A 13688-nucleotide genomic window follows, 5' to 3' on the forward strand; every position below is an offset into this window, starting at 1 on the left:
TGTACCATCACCCCACCACCACCATTTTTAATTAATAGGTACTTACCGAGTCATTAATTATGGTAGTCTGCCAGTGAATTATAAACATGTTTAAAAATACTAATATTTTAGCGTATTTTCGGACTAAAAGTTAAACCTTTAGGGCCTTATTAATTACTGTCACATAACGTAGGATTTTTTTTTCACCCTGTGACATTTGAAAGGTACTGTTAGTTAAAGTGTGTTAAAACACTGCCTAAATGTTCCGAGGTTATGCCACGTTTATAAATAAGTACTTCCCGGTGATTTATCTATATTGTAAAAATGTTGGAACGACTAACTAACATGTGACAAGTGGTGATAGCTCAGTGGTTACGGCGTCGGATTCTATTTCGTGGGGACCGAATTCGAATCCCGTCAAGCACCTTTAACTTGTCGAAGCTATGTGCGTTTTTAACTTAATTCAATATCACTTGCTTTAAGTATGAAGGAAAAACATCGTGAGAAAACCTGCATGAAGTCACTTCGCATTGGGCCAGCGTTCTGAGACCTGTGCTCTGTAATTGGCTGATAATGCTGAACACGTTGTCTGAAATGAGCAATAATAGTTTGCAATCAAACTGTCATGTTGGGCTTATATTTCCTATCTACCATTTACTAAGCCCACGAATCTAGATTTTACTATAGTGGTGGATTTAATAATTGGACTCAAACACAGAGTTCTGTACCAAGATGTAATATAACACTACGGTGTATTAAAATTATTAATATCGACCAAACAATACCAAAAAAACTGATATATACATGATGTTCGTACGAACGGACAGACAGACAGCGGAAGTTGAGAAACGAAGTCGTGTTGACACTCTTCAGGCACAGGATCCTTAACGGCAAACTACCTACAACAGACAGGTAAGTTCTTAAAAACAAATGGTAAATTAATAAATGAGATTGAATCGCCTTAATTTCTTTAAAGCATTTAACCTTACTTAGACTTAAGGTTAAAAGCGGCGAGTTAGCGCTTTCTTAGCTGTGAACGAGTCCTCATTTTTGCTATTTTCCTAACTTATGCAAGTTGAATGAAAGTACCAAGGCTTCTTTTTCCACGTAAATTCAAGTTTTTTTTTTAATTTCATAAAACCGTTGGGAGTTTAAGTTGTAATTCTAGAAGCTTATACATTTAATATTTAGCGCTGTGGTCTTATATTTGTGGAGGTCCCGGGTTCGATTCCCGGCAGTAGCAGTTTGAAAAATTAAAGTTTCTGAGTTCTCTCTTGTCTGGTGGGAGTTTTCAGCCGTAGCTGGTAGTCACTCACCTCACAAATAGTCATTTAGCCACCATTTAGGGTTACGCTACAAAGTCATATGGAAACCGATTACGGGTGGGTTTGTTATAACTGAGTTCCCCCTAACAGGTTAGCCAGCATCCATTTTAAACTGCCTCATCACTTACCACCAGGTGAGATCCAGTCAGTTCACTTTATTTCACAACCAAAAAAAAAACGGACTTAATGCTAAAGCATTTTCTACCACGCAACCTTCGGAGGTGCGAGAAAAACGAGTGAGGATGTCGCCAAAATATTTTAATAATAAATAAAAAAAAATTGTATATTTGAATGTAAGATACATTTAAATATAAAATAATAATAATGCAAAATAAAACAAGACCGTAATTTGTCAGTGAAGTTTTGTATATGTCATAACGAATTATCCTTCTAAATGCAAGAATGAAATAAATAACTTAAACTAAGGTTTCTAATGACTATAATATCTATATTTAAAAATTAGTTAATCAGGTTCTAAGCAGACAATTATTTCGTTTTAAAAGCAAAATATTCATACTAATTATATAATATGCAATTTTCTTCACGCTTGACATTTTGAGAGGCCAATTTTAATGTCACACTTTACCAACCTCTGGAGTCTGGACATTAATTTGTAGATAATATCAATAAATTAAACCGCTTATTCTTAGACAATGCCGTGCGACTAAATAAATAAATAAATAAATGTCACACTAAAGTTTACAAAAGTTTGAAATTGAATAACTAAGATATTCTTGTGTTAGTAAACTATGTGGAAATATTGAGATTAATGGAAGGTATCCCGTTTAAGCATATCCGAGTAATTATAACACTGATTAATATCGTAACTTGTATTGTATGAACGTAGGAAGCACCAAACTCCGACATGGAAAGGGTATTAAACAGTGGCTTCAATAAACGGCCCAATAAGTTATGTAAAGTGCGAGTGCATCGCGTTACAACCCTACATGGTTTGTTAGGGTTGGGGCGCATGCGCGTGCACCGTCGGCCGCGCACGGCATATGCGGAATATTAAAGGAGGAAAGAGAAAAAAATTAACTTGTGAAGCCATTTTCGTCTATCGGTGCCCCCTCGCCCGCTCTGGCTTCTACTATGCAGGCAGAGCGCCTCGCGCGGCCTTGCAGGACATACGTATCGTACCGTCCCGCGCTCTCGTTCACTCTTACGAACCGGTCTTGTAAATGTGATCACACGTTACCCCGCTAATAATATTATTGTGCAGTGTTTTATACCAACTTTTGAATAGGCTTTCTGTGAACATAGTGCTTACTTTGCTGAGGACAAAGCTTTTATTAAGTGCGTGTCTTGTAGCTCACTTTCCGGTGAAGTGGAAGTTTTGAAAAGTTTTTTTCTGTGAATTATAAAGTGACATAAACTATTTTACCTTGTGGAATTTCCATTTATGTGCCGCGTTGAACCCATTGAACCTATTGGATTTGTTCTCGAGTTTTAATAAGAAGTTTAGGCAACTTTGACAGAATTTAACTTTAACTAAAGTTGATCTGCAATCAACAGAGAAAGAAAACATTCCGAATCTGGCCCCATCTGATATATAAGCAGGTATGTCATTATTTAATTAGAAGAAAATATATCAGTTATTGAAAATTCTTTATTGAACTAATCTTAATTCCCACTTATCTAACTTATTTGTTTGAACTTTCTCATAGGAGAAGAATACAATTTAAAAATCTTGAAGTGGATAAGAAAGAAATACCTATTTACACTACACAAGTACCTTTTAGGAAATGATTATGCAGGTATATAACTTCGTTAATAACGTAACAATTTGGTGCTAAGTACCTATATTCCTGTTTGCAGAAGTCTAGCTCTATCGACAGTTAAAAATTTGGATAAACTAGTAAAGGACAATGTCCAAAAATATTTTTTTTTTGGGTAAAATAACAGTTTGATCAGTGTTAGCCGTTTCGATCACATACCTAATTAAAATTAGTGTGCTGCGTGACATCTTAGTAACAAGGAGTTATTAACATCAAAAAAGTATATTTCTGGATTAATTGTTCTGTGATTATCTCAACGTAACTCCAGGAACCAGCCTTATTGTAGCTCCACAATTATATTATTCTACTACTGTACATGTTTCACAGGTTTTCAAATAAAAAATTACGTTGGTAGCTAGCTTTCCTCGAATCACTTTATTTGGGTCTTTCGCTTCGTTATAAATCAGAATTCTTTATAGCTTCATTTTATTACTGTTTATTATCACATACATCTTCTCTTTTACTTGTTTTTTATTATCTGTTTATGTCCAAACTTTGAACTGGTGTTGAGGTGAAACATTTATAGGTAACTATTATTTTATACTCACGGATAAGACTAGCATTTCTCGATTTTGCACTTTAGTATTTCGTTTTCTTAATTTCCTTTCTTTTCTTCGTAAGGTCAAAGCCAAAAATTCTTTTTAGTTTTAAAAGAAAATAGTATTTTATAATACGAAAGTTGGTACAGGTGACACTTTCCATTTTGGATTAACTGTTTAAAAATAATTACTTTAAGTATTCAGCCAGAAAGGGGATCTAACCTTTTCTATTTTTTTAGTCTGATTTTATAAAAGCGTTAATATTGACACAATTTTAGCGTTACAAGCCTCGGCAGCCCTTATTACATTGCAAACTGAACTATCAACTACCATCCTGGGTGGAAATATAAAAGTATAACTAGCATAAAATAACATGTTTCTAATTTAGAAAAACTACATCACGATGTAGTTTTTCTAAATTTTCGATACTTGTCATAAATAATTTTAGTTATTTACGATTTAATAACTGAACGCCGACGGAGAGCACAGCACTTTAAAATAGACAGCTGTAATAAAATTCCATACCGCTTCTAATAAATTATCGGAAGACGTTCTTTTTATTGGAGTAACGAATGGTGAGATGAGTAATGGTGCAAGTTTCACCAATAAATCATGCTTTCCCCGTTCGAGTGGAGCTTCCGCGTTGGGGTTGTATTTGGCAAGAGATCTCCTTACTTGTTAGTTTTGTTAGACACCCTTATCTAATGTCTGCAATCGGCTACCGGGAAAAATATAGCTTTTCAAGGAAATCATTTGGTCAACTTTATAATAAAAGTGTTTATAATATTGGTAGCTGGTATTGAAGTGATCTGGTATTAAACTTAGGCGAATTAACCTATATATAATATATTTTTTAGCTTAAGCATTTTTTTCAATTTAAAGGTAAACTTTTGTAAATATAACATCGGATATCTACTTTTTTTTTGTTTATTTCAAAGGCGTCACATGTTAAGCAGAGCAAGTCACGACACAAATATGAAAAATTACTCCCTTTTATTATTCGTCACACGGCACGATATATTTCAATGTATCAAAATGTTAGACAATAGTTTTCGTCAATACCATTCCTTCGATGCGCTAGCAATCAGGCAATATTATTGACAATATCAAGTTTGTGCTTAGTGGTGTGATTTATATTACGATGGTTGATGGCACACTAACCCAAGAACCGCGAGTCACAGGAGACATTTGTGCTATAGTACAATATTTGAGCATGTTAAAAATTATCTACACAAGCTGCTAACATTACACATTTGAAGTACTTAATATGACTGCTGTTTTCGTGCTTTTGCGGTTCTTGTAGCAATCTGAAATAACCTTGAGAAAAATTTTAGTAATGAGCTGACCTTTGCTCAGTAGTTGATTTATCAACACGACAGAAATAATGATTTTATTGAATTAACGGATGGAATGGATAAAAACAAAATAATAAACAACACAAAAATTTAAATGATTAGTAAAGAAGATCGAATATCAAAGTTGAATGGAATGATAAAAGGCAAAATGGGAAAGAGCGAAACAAATATAATTGAAGAACATCGCTCTCGATTGCGTCGGTATTCTATCAAGAAAATAGGAGCGCTAAATAGAGCAGAAGCTGATGGGCCGTGAAATGACGTGTCGAACTCGAGCTACCTACATACCTAGTTGATGAACTATTGTTTAGAAACGCGGAGATGAGGCCGGTTCCTCTCCAGAGTCCTATTGATATTGAATCTGCTGGGTTTGGAAAATCTATTGAACAACAAGGTTTGATTAAATTGGTTCTTTTTAAACGTTGAATAGACAACCGTCTACATCTGTAGATGACTCCTTTTTAATTTAGACTCAAGCAAATTGGGTTAAAGTACGTTAAGTTTTGATTTCAGACACGTTCATAGCCCGAGAGATAGTTAGATAAGGTAAAATGTGGGTTTGTTTCCTTAAGTAGTAAATTCGATTTTAAACAATTGAATGCTTTGTTTCAGGCTTGGACGTAAATCATAACACATTATTTAAGATTTAAAAGAAAATATGATTACTGAAAAGCAATCTATTCTTTCTACGTCTTGTACTTTGAATGCTTTTAAGAATGTGGAAGGTTAAGCCAACATATGTTTAATATACAAGTAATGCAACCATCGTTGGTATTCCAAGTGTTTTAATGAGAGGAAAGCGTGTTGCAATGGCAAAGGGAATATAATCGCTGGTAAAAAGGCGTTCCCACGTTACCGGAAGTGGGGCTGGATCGCCACGCTTCGATACTCGTCTCTTTCACTATTGTCCCTTTGTTCCTACTTAGCCTCGTCAGGCTCTCAAAAGAGCGGCACATTGTTCAATGGATCTAGTTTGCCGCACTTAACTCGTATAGCATCATTCGTTCCACGCCATTTTCGTCAATTCTCTGTCATTGTCTTATTAAAAGATCCCTAGCGATTGCTTGCAGCAATAAGGCCGCCTTTGCATGTCTACATTGTGTACTGTATACTCCTTACTGTTTCTTTTCCTGCATGTTATACGTGCAATAAAGTGTTTCTTCTTCTCGTTACGATCAGTTTCAGGATAAAAAAATCCTGAATTTTCTGTCTTGCTTACAGTATGATAGAACGGCTATTCTGTCGATAGACACTGGTTCTTATGTTATAGGTTTGAGAAACTACCGCAGCCAATGATCCTCCTGGGTTAGATAGTTATCATATTAGATTCCAAAATATGTTAGCATTACAGTAAGAAGCTATAGATATGCAACGCGCAACTTTACAATGTTCATGGATTGTACCTCGTCACGATGTTAAGTGTACCTACGTCTTTACTCGTGGGCATTGCCCTTATTCTATTCTATATTATGCATTATTCAGATAAAATTTCATTAGATGCTTGTAACATTGATAGTCTGTTGGTTAGAGCCCCTTGGTTATTATTTTAAAGAAGCTTTTCCTAAATATCGGATAGCAGCAGGCGCTACTTTTCAGGATTCCCTGATATATAATGAAAATATGAAATTATTGAATGAAAGCTTAATTTGTCATACTCCGCATAAAGCAGGAGAATCTGTTCGGTGCAATTAATAATATCTTCAATCTTAGGAGATATATTACACTTGACTTCACAATGAATGTACTTATCAATTTTACATTAATAAGAAAACATCTCCTAAGGATGCTCCGGTGTCGGAGAGAAACTCGCGTAGAGAGTACAATGCGGAAGATATTTTCGATGTGGAGCATAAAGATTGAAGTAATTATAAATTACACCGTGCAGATTCTCCTGCTTCTCGTAAAGTAAAGCAAAATTTAGCTTGATGTTCATAATGCCGCTGTTCTTTATGTTACTTGAGTACCGCAGCAGTTTTAAGACAATTCTTTCAATAGATGGGTATATTTCATTCAGTTAGTTCCATTATTATTAGACATAATATTATGGGTGATTTTGAATGAAAGCAATTAAGCTTAATACCATATTCGGCTTATCTTATTTATTTAAAAGAAGTACGTTTATAAAAATATTCTAGACAGAGGCATATTTTTTGTGGTAAGAATTTTGGTTTAAATAACATTTTTTTTAAAGTTATTATAGCTTAATTTTATTCATAAACTTAAATAATTTATAATAACCAATGTACCAAAATAAAACTAAATAAAATCTATAACCTCTTCGAAAAATAAGGCATATTTATGTTACCCAAATTAATTAAGGCATTCCTCTTTTTAGAGCACACCGGCTATAAACATAAGTTGAAATTTGCATTCTTGTTCCTGTTTCAATTCAACAGTTAACTCGTCTTAGACCACCCGCGAAGCCTTATACCTACAATTCAATTGGAACTTTATCTCGACGTGATAGAATCCTATATAGTTTTGTACGAATGTACATACTATTTGCTTGCAATTCTGTATAATCATCTTACTCGCTCCAAATCATTTTATAAAGCGTATTTATCTAAATTATAGGCTGTAAAATCGTCTCTCTTCGCTCACAGAATTGAAGAAAAAGAAGAAAGGTTTACGCAAATTACGAAACTCCAATAGGAAGTCTTGATAAGATTTTTAATCTTTTTTTCCAACATCTCAAATAACTGTTGCAGCATTCGAATCTCATTAGCGACCGAAACAAAGAATAAAAACTTGGAGTAATAAATTTAGCGAGGCTCAAGTCGAATCGCTTACGGTTCCTTTTAATTTGGTTGGCATTGTTTGGGCGTCCCGCAGGGCTCTGCGCCGCCCGTTGAATTTCTTTCTAGATCTCCAGCTGATTCAAACATTAGTTACTTCTTATTAGTCGATTACGAATGGAAATTAAATTTTGTGTCCCCCGTACTGTTGAATATTTTGATTGTTAGAAAACAACAAGTGTTCGTATTGTTTCCAACACAATATAAAACGATAAAGGATGATTCATGCAAGGCCACTTATGGTTTACTTGGAAATATTTTTCGCGTTGAAAGTTAAAATATATATTTTGATTTGAATCACAGCTATTATCACAATTATATTAACGTTTGATATTTTAGGTAATAGAAAATCAACCCAAAAAAACTTCTAAGAAATGATATTTATTTAAGCCGACCGATGTTGCCGAGGGCTGAGCTGCCGGAGGTTAAATGAGCGATTCAATGACTTTGCATTATTATTATATTGACGCGGCGAGCCTACAGTCGCTGATAAAATTAATAGTTGTCCAGCTATCGATGGCAGCGATAAATTTGTCCGTATGTGGAAAGGCACGAGATGCATCAATCATTGTTGTAGTAATTGAAAACATACTGCATTTTAAAAATAAAATAATTATTAATGATACCTAACCAATGTCATAAAAACTTTTATAAATAGGGTAGTCACTTGCTGTGGCGTAGGCACTTTAGTTCTGTTTGCTTTAGGCGCTTACTTGAGCCATTACTAAGGAGGTATCTAGGTTGGTGTTTTATGAGAGTTGACAATAACAATCTAGCCAAACCCAATATATATTAGTCTAAAGCTTCGTTTTAGAAATATGAATTAAATAATAAAAGTATTATTTCGTTAATAAGCAGGGCAGGCGGTCATAATATTATTGAATAATTTGTGACAGCGTTACTAAATTTTAACGACAAATAACACGTGTTTGCCGAATAGACACCAAATGTGGCACATCTGCGGATGGAAGAACGTGCCGTTTTGAACCCCGTATTAAAATTCCCACACGTAAAATTGAATAAAAAAATGGCCCTTCCAATAGCCCCTTTTCGGCTCACAACAAACAAGCAGGTAAGCGAATCTTTTACGATCTTCGGAGAATATAGTATGCACCAAATATTGAAGGAGTTTACATCTTATTACAAGAGAATAGGAATTAAACTCGACGTGACATTACTCGGGACTTCTGTAAAAATATCAGGAATAATAAAATGAAATTGGTGTTCTTTTCTGCGTAGTTACGAAATTCATTATTTTTCATACTACGTAAAGGTCATTGTTGTATAACTTTACTTAATTGAATTTCTTTCATTTCTTCAAAGATAATGTAAGAAAATATTTTATTGATGAGATGAAGGCCGTTGTTTTGTTGACGTATTAGAGTATTATCCTGCTGGCCGATATTATGTCTGTGTTTATTGTACCTAGCTATAGTATTGTTAAACAATGATGTAAAGAAAATCAGCAATAGTACGATCAAATTACTACCGATAATGTGTCCGGCGAAGACGATGGCCCCGACTTCTGGCGTCATCCGGACGTGGACTCTCACCACGATCACGGGGGCGCTCGCACTAAACTATAATTGGTCCACCAAGTCTGAAAAATGTCGATACAAACCGAGGTCTGAGTCCTCGAAGGAGGCACCCTCGGGTCGACGTCCCCCATTTCCCAAGATGTAGTCGAGCCCTGGGGCTCTTCTCATGGCGCCCCTCTCCCGCGGTGACGCCATAGCAATCCCTCAGGTGGTTATCACAAGTGGCAAGTGGCCAAGTGTCAACCCCAAAAAGAAAAAGAAGATAATAAACGTTGCATAACGTCGGAATATGTCTGCAATGGTTTGTCACACTTCAACAAAACTTCTTAAATTTCTTACTATTAAAAAGCACTAACTATTCAAGCTTACTATTCAAACGCTATGTCACATTTATTGTAAGGACTCTGACAAAATTTGTGTTTTAAACTTACGTTGAATTTTAGAAGTTTTACTTTATTTATTGCTTCACTTTTTTTATTAACTTCTAAAAGTTTAAACTTTTCGGCGATGGTATGAAATATAAGCGGAATATGTGTAATGTTGATCAAATACAATTAAAAGAGCTGTAATGCAATACACTTTTTGTAGGTATTGAAAATATGATGCTGAATTCATTTTGAGTACTAAAAATACCTATATTAACTCATTTTATGATTATATTAAGCCTTGGTTGTCCCACAGTGAATGGAAGAGTTAAATTAAATTAGGTCTCATACTCATACTTTGAGCCCACAAAATTGTTCGCTAACATCTTATTTGCCAATTTATTCAGTGTAAAACATTGTTATCTACCTAAAACCTGCTTACTAAGCTATGCTTCAACACTCAAAGATGTTTATCATTCATTGTAATACTTGATACATGACTAAAGCGGAAATAAGTGCATTCTATCTATGTTTGAAACACAACATAACGAATAAGCCTACATGATAAATAGTACCGACAAAGACCAAACACTTCATAAATATCGATGTAAATAAGTGTAAATATTGGTGCCCAACTCATTGTAACCTTCGAGTAGAACCGACTGAGCAACATTCCACTCGGCTCGGTCAACAAAGGATCAAACTATCACAGCATGGGAAAGTGTCACGAAATGGTGAGAATCCCATTATAGGGCTGTGATATTTTGTTTACAACCTAGATGATCTTTTAACATATGTGTACGAGTGACTATTATTATAATGTGGCACTGTGACTGTTTCTTTAGTCTAGTGATTAGCATGTTGTCTACGGTTCACGAGGACTCATATTCGATTCATTAGGCTTAGTTCTTGTGAAGGCTTCGGTCGTGGCTGGTTACCACCCAACAAACAAATACGTGCCGTGCCACCAAGCGATTTAGCGTTCCGCTCCGATGTCGTATAGAAACCGACAAGGGATATAGGTTTAATATAACTGCCAAACCCCTAACAAGTTTGCCCGCTACCATCTTCGAATGCATCAACGCTTACCACCAGATAAGATGCAGTCAAGAACTAATTTGCAGTGGAATAAAATGTCGATTCTGAGACTTCGGTTTCAGTTTATTATCACTTAAAATAATCATAAAAGCACGCTAAGCGGCATTGGAGCAGCCTGGTGGGTAGCTCTATACACGTCTTCGTGTAAGATAGACCTATAAATAAATAAAAAAAAAAATAAATAAAAAAAAAATAAAATCATTTTATTTCAGGTCGGGGACCCATATACAAAATTTAACACAAAATAAATATACATATAAGACAGATTTTAAAAATAAACACAAAATAAATATAAGACCGATTTTAAAAATAAATAAATAAAGAGAAAAAAAAAAAACAATAATTAATTAAAATCTACAATTAAAATCTACAATTAAAAATTACAATAAATTAAATTTAAATTAAAAAATAAATTAAATTTCAATTCAAATTAATATCCAACTATTTTATATCATTTCGTGTTTGGAATCTGGTGCACTTTTCGCCAATGTTTAATAAATACGCTGTCAGGGGATGCCTGAGCGACGACTCTAAGGAGCTTATTGTTGGAATTTACAACGACTTCCCAGAAACTCGCAATTCTCTTACGGAGCACAGCGTAGAAGTCGGGGACTCCGGCATCGGCAAACATGCCCGACGCACTGCAGTACCTCGCCTTTTTTAACAAAACGCGGAGCGCGTCGTTGTACTGGACTCTGAGGGTGTTAAAGGATCTTTTGGTGTAGCTGATCCATAACTGCGAAGTATAAAAACTTAAACAATAAGCTTTAAACAGAGTTATTTTAACATCCTCAGAGCACCGAGCGAATCTACGAGCGAGCATGCTACACCGAATGGCCAGCGACCTCCGCTCCCGTTCTATATCCAGATCGTCGCTCAAGGATCCCGACAGCATATGACCTAGATACTTAAATTGCTCTACAACCTGAACTGGTGTTCTATCCAAAAGTACGGGTGGAATCCTCTCCGGACCCTTACCAGCTCGAAAAACTACCATTTCCGATTTTCGAACATTATATTTTAAACCGTGGTTCCTCGCATACTCCTCACAGATGTGCAACAATTTTCGAATACCATTTATTGAGGGACTAAGTAACACCATATCATCAGCGTAACTTAAGTTGTTAAAACAGACTCCACCAATATGGCATCCGATGCCAGTGCCACTTAGCTCCTCGATCAGGTTATTGACGTAGAGATTAAATAGATCCGGAGAGGTCAGCCCACCTTGACGCACACCGCACGCCAATCTAAACTCACAAGATACTGAGTCACCCCAAAGTACCATGTTCTTTTGGTTCTCGTACCAGTATCTCATTAGCTGAACAATACTTCTATGTACGTTCGAGTCGCACATTTTTCTCCACAGTATATTATAATTAACGAGATCAAACGCACGACTAAGATCTAAGAAACACGCGTATACGGAAGTATCGCGCTTCTTGTAATAATTCACAGCATGTTTAAGAGTCAAGATAGCAGAGTCTGTAGAAAGACCTGGACGAAAACCAAACTGAGCGTCATTTAATCTAAAATTACTCACCAGTTCAGGCTGCAGGAGCCGTTCAAACACCTTACCTGCAATTGTGCCCAACGAAATTGGCCTATAGTTAGAGAGACTTGACATGTTCCCCGTTTTGTTTTTCGGTACAGGAACCACTACCGTCTTGAGCATATCTGCCGAAAGGTAACCATGTTTAATGCACAGATTATACAGCACTGATAGGGCCTCGTACAGCTTGTCTCCAGCGTAAAGCATGTGCTCAACACTAAGGCCATCATGCCCGGGAGACTTACCCCGCTGCATATTTTTTATTGTCATGAAGACATCCGCTGGACTGAACTTTAAAGTTTTGCACGATGATATCGAAAGCTGCGGGTTAAGCTCATGCGCTACGTCTAAGGGCTCAACAGAGAAATGCTTGGCAAATACGTTGGCTATCTCTCTGCTACCTTGTACACCATTAACACTTACCGGCCTACTATCTTTTTTACTAAATGACTTAGTCGCTTTCCAAAACTTCACAAAATTTTTATCAGCTCTATACGTCGCTAATATGTCCATTTTAATAGCGTCCTCATTATTTTGACACCATTTTAACTTTCTTTTGAATGTGCGTCGAGAGTTCGCCATATCTTTATATATATCACCACTACTGGGCCTGCCACAATCCACCCAAAACTTGAAATAAAGTCTAGCATCTTGATAACAGGCCTTCAGGTGCTTGTTCCAGCCAATAATACCTATGCGTAGCGTGGGACGATAATATATATTTTTTAAATTATTTTGATGGGAAGTGGAGAATATCGCCTATAAACCGAGCAAGCATCACTTAGCAGGGCATACAAGGTACACGCCCTGCAACGTGCTACCCTTTATATACAGATGGGGGTGATGATGATGATGATTATGATATTATTCAATCATCACCACGGACAAGGACATTTAAATTGATCGAACATTTTCTCCTTTTCAGCCTCTGCTGTCTACAAATAATATAGTAAGTAAATGTAGAAATGTGAACTATACTAACCCGTTTCAACATGTCGAACTTATAATACGTTTGTGTGCGTTTCAACGGACGAAACTTATTTTAAAATAAATTGACACGGCAAACAGACGTCGAATGATGTGTACATTAGTAAAGTTTACGTTGGCTTACTTCCCCGGGCGTATAATTACTCTTTGTTATGGAATCCTGTTCAAGCTGGCGTACATTAAAGTTTACATAATACCCTAGTCTAGGAGCGGACAGTGAAAACAATGATGTTATGATAGGGACTGCCCCGCGGCGGTTGTTTAGAATACACACGCTAGGCCACGGTATACACAGTGTAGGATTGTTATGGTCCGTACAGACATACCAGCCTAAATGCCCTGCCTGTATATTGCTAGATAAGGAACAGGAACAATAT

At 36.0% G+C, this 13688-nt stretch overlaps 1 protein-coding gene across 2 annotated transcripts in view; it reads left to right on the plus strand.

Annotated features, from left to right (window-relative positions):
• The first annotated feature begins 2430 nt into the window (after positions 1-2430).
• LOC120629022 overlaps positions 2431-13688 on the plus strand; it is a 168532-nt gene continuing 157274 nt past the window's right edge. For both annotated transcript variants that reach the window (XR_005658978.1, XM_039897749.1), the window contains exon 1: positions 2431-2864. The gene's annotated coding sequence lies outside the window, so the exon portion shown is untranslated. The remainder of the gene's footprint in view (positions 2865-13688) is intronic.

Source organism: Pararge aegeria, chromosome 13 (genome assembly GCF_905163445.1).
Source record: "Pararge aegeria chromosome 13, ilParAegt1.1, whole genome shotgun sequence".
NCBI classification, from domain to species: Eukaryota; Metazoa; Arthropoda; class Insecta; order Lepidoptera; family Nymphalidae; genus Pararge; species Pararge aegeria.